Source organism: Diospyros lotus, chromosome 14 (assembly GCF_014633365.1).
Source record: "Diospyros lotus cultivar Yz01 chromosome 14, ASM1463336v1, whole genome shotgun sequence".
Taxonomy (NCBI): Eukaryota; Viridiplantae; Streptophyta; class Magnoliopsida; order Ericales; family Ebenaceae; genus Diospyros; species Diospyros lotus.
The window spans coordinates 24,532,280-24,542,907 of NC_068351.1; positions in this window are offsets into that span (position 1 = coordinate 24,532,280).

Below are 10,628 nucleotides of genomic sequence, written 5' to 3' on the forward strand. Positions count from 1 at the left end.
TTCTAAAGCACAAGAAGAAGGTGAAAATGATTTAAGCAAAAGGTTTGAAAAATTATCTTTAGACCAAAGAGAAACACATTCATTACATGATAGCATCCCAAATGAAGAAAATGTATCTCATGAGGAAAGAGAACTATCATTTGCAAGAGAAAGAAAATATGTAGAAGAACATGAAATTATAGGAGATCCTTCTAAAGGGATAAGAACTAGATCATCAATTAGAAATGAATGCCAATATGCTGCCTTTATATCTAAAGTAGAGCCTAAAAACATAAAGGAAGCCTTGAATGATGAGAATTGGATCATTGCCATGCAAGAAGAATTAAATCAATTTGAAAGAAAAAAAGTGTGACAATTGGTTTCAAGACCTAAAGATCACCCAACCATAGGAACCAAATGGGTGTTTAGGAACAAAATGGAAAAAAATTGAGTTGTTAGAAACAAAGCAAGATTAGTAGCTCAAAGGTATAGTCAAGAAGAAGGAATAGACTATAATGAAACCTATGCCCTCGTAGCAAGATTGGAAGCCATAAGAATGTTGTTAGCATTTGCATGCCACAAAAAGAATTTAAGCTATTCCAAATGGATGTTAAAAGTGCCTTCTTAAATGGTTATATAAATGAGGAAATATATATGGAACCACCTCCCGATTTTGAGAATCCTCAATATGAGTATCATGTGCTTAAACTTACCAAGACTCTATGTGGTCTAAAACAAGCCCCTAGGGCATCGTATGAAAGACTTAGTAAATTTATTTTAGAAAAATGATTTAATAGAGATCAAAAACATACAACATTATTTATTAGAACTCATGGCAAAGATATTTTAGTAGTTCAAATTTATGTAGATGACATTATATTTGGATCTACAAATAAATTCTTATGTGATCAATTTGCAAATCTAATGCAAGGAGAATTCAAAGTGAGTATGATGGGAGAAATAAAATATTTTCTAAGATTACAAATTAGGCAAGAAGATGAATGAATTTATATATCTCAACAAAAATACATAAGAGATCTTCTTAAGAAATTCAATGTCCAGGATAGCAAACCATTAGCCACTCCTATCAGTAGTTCATCATACCTAAACAATGATAAGATAGGCCAAATTGTCGACAATAAGATATATGGAAGTATGATTAGATCATTTCTATATTTGACAACAAGTAGGTCGGGCATTATTTGCCTATGTGCTAGATTTCAATCCAATCCTAAAAAATCTCATCTAAAGGCCATTAAGAGAATTTTTAGGTGCCTTAAAGGATAATCCAATTTAGAATTATTTTATTATAAAACAAATGCATTTAATCTTGAAGCTTACACCAATGTTGACTATGATGGATGCAAAATAGATAGAAAGAGCACCATTAGCTCATACCAATTCTTAGGAAATTCCCTAGTGTCATGGTCTAGTAGGAAGCAAAACTCCTTTGCATTCTTTTCCACTAAGACTAAATATGTTGCAACTGGAAGTTGTTGTGCTCAAATTCTATGGATGAAACGTCAACTAGAAGACTATGGCATAAAATCGCAAAATATCCCAATCAAATGTGACAATACAAGTGTTATATCCTTAACCAAAAATCCAGTGTGTCATACTCGAACTAAACACATTAAAATTAAACATAATTTCATTAGGGTTCATGTTCAAAAAGGAAATATAAGTGTGATTGATTGCAAAAATATGCTTAATAATTGTATGTGATATGCAAAATCTCGCATCCTTTAAGATATATATAAATTTTGTGATTTATGCATACATGTATACTTATTGGGCTAATTGGTATTTACTCTTGTGTATTGCTTGAGTAAGAAATTATGCTAATTAAAAGAACATCTTGCTTCTTGTAGACCTTTGTATGTAATCATCTTATACTATAATCCTAAGCTTGGAATATGGTACCTATGGTTTCACTTTTTGAGTAGTTACATTATTTCATGACTTGATCTTTTGTAAATACATAGAATATATTCATTAAATGTCGTGTTTTTGGGTTCCTTAAATGAATATGATCTATATCTCTTGTATGAAATTTGCCACAGCTTGTGTTGTTTTGTATATTGAATATTTGACCCTTGATTATATGGAAAATGAGTATATTCCTTCAATTTGTGGCTATAATGTAATTCTATTGATTGAATATAACCCTGATGATCTATATCTTAAAATTACTTGATTGGATCCTTACCTTTTAAGTTTTATGACTAATTTTTATATCATACTAAAGGGGAGTTTTTGTTTTCAAGGGGAGTATTTCTCTTAATCTCTTTAATTAGAATGATATATTTTACTCCCATGTTATTCATTTAATGTATATGCCTCTTATATGATGAATGGCTATGAATTAGATTTGAAGTTTTGACATTTTAAAACAATTATAGTATGAGTGATTATTTGGAATGATATATTTTTTGCTCTTATATGATCATAAGTATGGGATATGGTATCAAAACTTTTGAACTATTTGGAGATTATTATGTCCTCTTATGTGAATGACTTGTGAATGACTCATGTATATGGATTGTGTGCTTATTACATAACTTATCAATTTTGATTCCTTAATAATGTTGGTTATATCATCTTAAGGGGGAGCTGCTTTTAGTTTAAGGGGGATTTTATTTTTGAAGACATACCTTTTTGATTTATGATAAAAAGAGCGAGATATATGTTGAAATTGATTTTGAAATAGATATTGGTTTTGTCATTATCAAAAAGAGAGAGAATGATATTGTACTTTTGTGTTTAGTTTTGATGATGAAAAACAAATTGATTTATACCCTAAGTCATAAGTCAAGTTTATGATTTTCAACAAAAATCAATTTCAACTACTTTGTTAGAATGAAAACCAAACGAATTATATTCTTATACTTATATGAATCCCCTAAATGATTTTCAAAAATTAGTTTGGAACTATTGGTCAAAATGGATCAAATTTTTCTCAAAATGAAGCAAAGATTTTCAGAAGGCAAAAGGACCAACAGAATATAGGTTCTCAATGGATTTGTGTTTTGTCTTTGATATGGTTTTGATCATAAAAATCAATTGTATTTTGATGATGAAATTATTTTTTTAATGGTTATTAACTAAGTGCTCCAAATTACATTATATGATCTATTAAGAACCAAAATAAAAATTAATTTCATCATGCAATCCAATGTCAAAAATCTTGTGATAAAATTTCTTGATGACATTTGGAATATTATCTTTTTATTTGATTAAAAAAGTTGTATCAAAAATAATTTTGAAGTGGAGAACAAGTTTCAAATTGATTTTTGGATGGTTGCTACAGTATTTTTTCGATTGTTATAGTGATTTTTTATCCTTGTAAACTGTCAATCATTTCTCTTAAAATGTTGATCATTTTTATAAAATGTAGACTAGGTCTTATAAATTGTCGACCGTTCCAAAACTTGTTCTTGGTTGTTAAATGTCGACAGCCCCTGCATCAAAGATGTTGATCGTTCCTCAAAATTGTCAACAACTTTGATTAAACGATGGACCGTTCTTTGAATTTTTAAGCTAATTGTTGATCGTTTCTTTGATATTGTCGACCGTTTTTGTTCCAGAATCTTCCAATGGCTAGTTTGACAACTTGCTCAAGACGCTCCACCTTCCACAATGGCTATATTCTTAGCTCGTGAAGCTCTATAAATAGAGATCTTATGGATCTTCCAAGCTATTAAAGAGGATTGATTTCAAGCTTTCAAGTGTTTATTCTTTCAAGAGCTTAATTGTTTCATTTATTTTTCTCTTAAAGGCTTTGATTATCATTTGTATTATTTTGTTCAATCCTTGTGTTTACTTTGAGAGATCTTGTAACTAAGAGTGTCTACTCTTATATAGATCCTCTCTTTTATATCATTCTTGATTTACCTAGGTTGTTATTAGAGGGCCTACATTGATTGTAGGAGGTTGCATTTACTAACTTGTTGCTAGAGGGCTTGTTTGTCTAAGCAAGAGGTTGTAATTCCTAACTCATTGCTAGAGGGCTTTCATTGATTGTAGAAGGTTGCATTTTCTAGCTTGTTGCTAGAGGGTTTGCTTGTCTAAGCAAGAGGTTGTAAATTCCTAACTTGTTGCTAGATGGTCTATCCGGAGGGATATGAGGATTATAGTGGATTGGTTGAAAAATCCTTAATAAGAAGTTAAGGGAGTGGATTATGCTTGGTTTAAGCTGAACTACTATAAATCAGTTGCATCCCTCTTTTGATTTTGTTCTTGTTTTATTTCTTGTGCCAAACAATTCCATCACTTGCATTAAAATCTTATTTTCCATCAAAAGGATTCTCAAAGTTCAATCAAACTTTTAAATAACCCAATTCACCCCTCTTGGATATTGGTGCCATTGCTATACAAATCTAATAGATAGTGGTTGCACAAGCCACACGGTAAGGGACTCAGACCTTTTCACTTCTCTAGACATGACTAACAGAACCAAAGTTAAGGTTGGAAATGGAGAGATGGTTCATGCTACAGGAAGAGGTACAATCTCTATTCACATTAGCAAAGGTCCAAAATTAATTCACGATGTGTTGTTGATTCCTGATTTGGATCAGAATTTTCTCAGTGTTGCACAATTATTAAAAAGGGGATATTCACTTTCATTTAAAAGTAATGGTTGCACTATACTGGATTCAAATGATTCTAAAGTTCTTAAGGTTGAAATGTGTGATAATAGCTTTCTAGTAAGTTGGAATTAAGTGAATCACTCAACACTTGTTTTCAAACATGATGATTCTATATTATAGCACAAAAGATATGATCGTTTCAATATGAATGCATTGAAGTATTTGCAATCCCGTGATATAGTTAGAGACATGCCTGCAGTCAGTGGTATTGATGATTTATGTGATGCTTATCAATTGGGAAAAATGCATAGAAAGCCTTTCTCATAAGATAATGTTACAAAGGCAAAAAACAAGCTAGAGCTTGTTCATACTGACTTGTGTGGCCCTATGAGTGTTCCCTCTCTAAGCTAGAACAAGTACTTTATCCTATTCATTGATGATCTAACTAGAATAACATGGGTGTATTTTTTATCAAGCAAAGCTCAAACTTTTAATGTTTTTAAGAAGTTTAGAGCTATGGTAGAGTCTGAAAGTGATTGCAAGATTAAAATATTGAGATTAGACAGTGGAAATGAGTATACCTCTAATGAATTTAATGTGTTCTGCAAAGATATGGGGATTACTCATCAATTGACCGTTAGCTACACTCTTGAGAAAAATGGAGTTTCAAAGAAAAAGAATAGAATGGTTATGGAGATGGCAAGATGCTTTATTGCAGAAAAGAAGTTACCAAAAAGCTTCTGGGCTGAAGTTGTTTATACAACAGTGTATCTCTTAAACAGGCTACCAACTAGAGTTGTTCAAGGGAAAACACCAATTGAGGCTTGGTCAGGAATGAAGTGTAACACCCTAGTATTTTGGGAACGAATAATAAATTAATTTCTATTTTTGAGATGATTTATTTATGATTTATTTAAAATTTGTAGCATTGTGGAATTTAATGGAGAACATTAAATTTTGAATAAGGAAGTGACTGAAAGTTTTTAGAATTTTCAGGATCTAAGTATAAGGTTGAAATTTGGGAGTTTCTTCAGTATAAAACTAATTGTTGCAAAAATTATAATTAAAGGGAGTTGGGATTAGTGTGGAATTAGTGTATAATTAGTTATTGCACATATATCAAACAAACATATCTCCTTAAAAGCTACCACCCAATATGTAACACCCAGTGTTACTGATGTTAGGAGAATGAGAAACGAAGTGAAAAACTTTCAAAAATGCCCTTGAGAAGGTGATGAATCTATGGAATAATGGTGCCCTATGAGAGGGGCATTTTGGTAATTTGGATAATGAAGTCCAATAAAAGATAATTTGGTAAATTAAAAATAATTCTTAGGTGGAATTAAGTATGGAAGTGAATTAATTTCCCATTTTTGTAATTATGAGGAGATAAATGGGATTAATAATTCACAAAGGGTATTTTTGATAATTTTGGAGTAAATTCCATAAGGGAATTAAATTGTGGAGAATGGAAAAATTGTGAATATTCAATTATTTGAGAAAATAATTAATTTTCCCTAAAATGGTGGATTAATATGTTGAAGCCACATGGATGGCTTGGATGGAAACTTGGAAGCCAAGGTTAGTGTCTAGGGATGACACTTGGAAAAATCTTGTTCAAGTAAAATGGAGAGATTTAAATAAATGCAAAAAAAATGATATTAGTCTTTCAAACATTTAATGAGATGCATGATTATGGTGAATTAAAGAAAAATCCAAAAGGAAATGGTAATTAGTCACCATTAATGCCTTGAAAAATATGAGAATTTAATTAATTGGAAAGGAAATAGAAATTCAAGATGATCCAAGGGTGGGGGATTATTCTTGAAAGTGGGAAGTGATCTAAGGGCCACCATTTAGTCTTGAAAGTTGGCAAAGATTGCCAACATAATAATGAATTAAATTAAAGAATAATTTTGGATGGTTGAGATTTAAGAAGACTAAAGGCCATGGATTGTATTACTTTCAATGGCTAAGATTAGTTCTTGGATAGGCACATGGATTGTGCTTTCTTTTAATGGTAGAGATTAAGTCTTGAAAAGGCAAAGTGATCCAATGGTTGAGATTTAAAGAGACCATGGCATGGATTGTGTTTTCTTTCAAGGGTTGAGATTGAGTCTCATAAAGAAAGATCAAGGGCTAAGATTTGTTTTTAAGTTTGGGATATCAAGACTTAGGGAAAAATCTCTCAAAGGAAGAAAGAAAGAAAGAGGGAAAGAAGAAAGTTCAAGAGAAGGAAGAAAGCTTTCTTTGAGTTGGGAGTTGGAAGCAAGGAAGGATTTGGTTTGAAGCTCCAAGAAGAAGGCTTTGGGGAAGCACTAAAGCCTCAAGACATAAGGGATAGCCCCAAGGGTGGTGGCTTTGCAAGTTGTAAGTATGTATTTAAACTTTTAATGTGTGCATTGGTATGTTGTTTGTGTTCAAGGACCTATGGCCATGAGGTTGTGTGGGGTAGGGTAGTTTAAAGCCTCAAACCAAGGTGGTTGTGAGGATGTGGAAGCCCTAACCATGTTGCATGCATGCATTTGGCATCACACGATATGTTTTTGTTCATATTTATTGTCATTGCACCCTTGTTGAGCTTAATAGCTCATGAGGTTTTTACCCTCACATATAGGTTGTAAAGGCATGGGAAAATCAAGGCAAAGATGGAATGGCATGTGGATGCATGGAAATAAAGATCCAAGAACATTATATGGCTTATGGGAGCCTATATGTACTTTGTATTTGATTCATGGGTTGTAATTTATTTTGTTGGTAAGGGCTTGTTAAAGCTTAAAACCATGGGTGCATTTTTATTTCATGTTGTGAAATGAAAGGAAATTTTGGATGTATGTTGAGGTTTATTTTGGTGTTGAAAAAGAATGATTTTTTGTTGGAAATGTGAAGTTTTGTGGGATTTATTATTAAATTTAATTTTTGGAAATTTTGGGTTAGGAAGCCTAAGAGAAAAAAAAAAAAAAGGTGAAGAAGGCAACAGGAGCAACCGGGGCCACCTGTAGTGCACCGCAGGGCCCCGGGCGTGCCAACGGCCTCGCCGACAAATTATTTTTAAAAAAATTGGAATTTTTGGAAATTTGGGGCATTTCTTGGTTAATTTAGGGCCTTAGAAGAATTTTCAAAATAAAAGGATTTTTCAGGCATTTTTGGAGATAAATGCCGAAATTTTTAGAAAATAAAAGTTATGAGTTTTTCCTCCAAAATTGATAAAAATCAATGGGTTGATTAAAATTGTAAATTTTACGAAGGCCGGTGGAATTCTTGGAAAGATGAAGAATTAAAATAATAAAAATGGCGATTGGGAAAACTTAATGGAAATTAATTATACAAGTATGGTATGGTTAAAGCCTAAATCTGCTAGTTGATCCTAGGATTGAGGGAAGGGAAGGACGAAGCCTAGTTTCCATCAAGAGCGTTTCATATTGAAACATAGTCCGCCCTTCACAAATGGCTAGGCATATGAGTAGTTTGGATGATTGCTCATCAGTGACACCCGTAAGTGGGAGTGGGGTGTCACACAATATAATATTTTATTCCTTTATTATAGACATATCTCCTTAAGTCATGACGTGTTCTCCACTTTTACAACATTCACACCTTAAATCAAGTGTAGAAAAGTAAGGAAAGTTTATAAATTAAATGTAAGGCCAGGATTTCAGGAGGAAAACATGGGACATGGGACATTTTAATGAAATGTGTGTAAAATTTGCTATAAATTGTGAAGAACAAGTAAAGGAGAAATTAACAAGGAGAAGACGAGCGTGAATTTAAGAAGAAAATAAAAGGAAGAAAGTAGTTAAAGTTAAGGAGCAAAGTAAGTGAGATATGTTTGGTATTAGATAAATTTGGGTTTAGTGGTACTTATTTAAATAGTTCTTTTTACTTATTGTATTTAATTTTGTTAAAGAAATTTTGAGGTGCAACGTTGGTGATTCTAACGACTTAGAGGAATTTGTCAAGAAAGGTCGTAGACATTGTTGCGATAAGGGTTTATATGTTTTCTGTGCAAATTGCATTGTCATGACTTACATAAGATAACAGTGGAGTGCCTAGGTATGAGGCTAAGGATTTTAGGGACGAAACAGAGCTCGTGTTGGGGTCCATAGAAATTCATATAGGGCCACCAAGAGTCTTGGATGGATGAGATGGACGGGTCTGCATGCATGTTTCACTTCATATTTTTCTATATTTTTCATGAGTTACAATTTGCTATTTTTACATATTGCCTTTATTAGGTATTAGGACTCACTCCTTATCACTAACCACACGGATGGCTCAGGCCCTAGTAAAGGAAAAGTGATGGTAATGGACAGTTCTCCAGTGGACATGGTTGACCAATCGTAAAAAGACTTTTGTTGTACTACGAGATTCTGAGTATTTTATTTTCCTAGTTTTGTATTAAATATGTGTGTGACAAATGAGATTTTAAGGTTGAAAATAGAACTCAGAGTAATTTTATGGAAATTAATTTTTATTGGGCTTTCATCCCTAAGACCTTGTAACATGTGTAGCCCGATCGAGATTCGAGGGCCCTTCACTGCCTATTTTTCTTTTGGAATTCAAGTTCTCGGCGGGTGAAGACAGCGAAACCTAGTTCCCACCCAGGGCATCCTAATTTGTTGGGGGATTAGCCAACCTTCAAATTTGGTCATTGGTCATGATTGTAACCGTGGGTTATGGTGGCACCTCGGATGTGGGACCAAGGGCGTCACATGAAACCCTCTGCCAAACACTTGAAAACATTTGGATCAATCTCTACACTCATATTGCAAATGTTAAGAGATCCAAATTGGATGACAAAGCTTAGATTGGCATTTTCTTAGGTTATGCAGCAAGATCTAAGGGTTAAAAGGTGTACAATATAAAGTCAAAGAAGATTGTCATTAGCAATGACATTCAAGTTGAAGAGGTTGCATATTGGGATTGGGGAGATAATCAAGTTCAAAGAAGTGTAAAGTCAGCACAGTTGACAGCCATTCATACTGTAACTAATAACCAAAATCAAGTTGCAAATGATATTGAAGATCAAGAAGCTAAATCTGACTCTCCAATACTAAAGACTAAATCTTTGGCTGAAATCTATGAAAAATGCATCTTTGCTATGAAAGATCCTTCTTGCTTTGAAGAAGCTACAATGTTGATAGAGTAGAATGACGAAATGAAGGAGGAGCTGGCTATGATCAACAAAAATAGCACTTGGGAACTCACTTCAAGACCTAAAGACATACATGTGATTGGTATTAAATGGGTTTACAGGACAATTGAACCCTGATGGTTCCATTCACAAGCACAAAGCCAAACTTGTTGTAAAAAGGTATTCTCAAATGGCTAGCGTTGACTATGGTGATACATTTTCCCAAATTGCTAGGCATGAAACTATCAAATTACTTGTTGCTTTATTAGCTCAATGTAGATGGAGAATCTTTCATTTGGATGTTAAATGGAGTTTTTTTAAATGGAGTTTTGCAAGAAGAAATTTATGTTGAGCAGCCTATTGGTTTCACTATTGCAAGTCATGAAGATAGAGTTTATAGGCTTTATAAAGCCTTGTATGGGCTGAAACAAGCTCCAAGATCTTGGTACAACATAATTGAGACACACTTTCTTCAAATGGTTTCAGGATGAGCCAAAATGAGCCTACTCTTTATGTGAAAGCTTGTGGCAATGGGAATAAGCTTTTTTATGTAGAAGATTTGCTGGTTACAGGTGATGATATTCATGAAATTGACAAATTCAAGAAGAGTATGTTGCATGTTTTGAAATGACAGATCTTGGAGAGATGAGGTATTTTTTTGGAATGGAAGTGCATCAATCCAGTGATGGAATATTTCTCTCACAAAGAAAGTATGCAAAAGATATGTTGAGAAAGTTCAAATTGGAGAGTTGTAATCCTGTCTCAACTCCACTTGTTGTAAATGAAAAGCTCTCCAAGGCTGACAGTGATGTAAAGGTAGATGTAAATCAATATAGAAGTTTGGTTAGCAGCCTTCTTTACTTGATTACAACCAAACCAGATTTGATGTTCTCAGCTAGCTTACTTTTAAGGTTCATGCATTCATC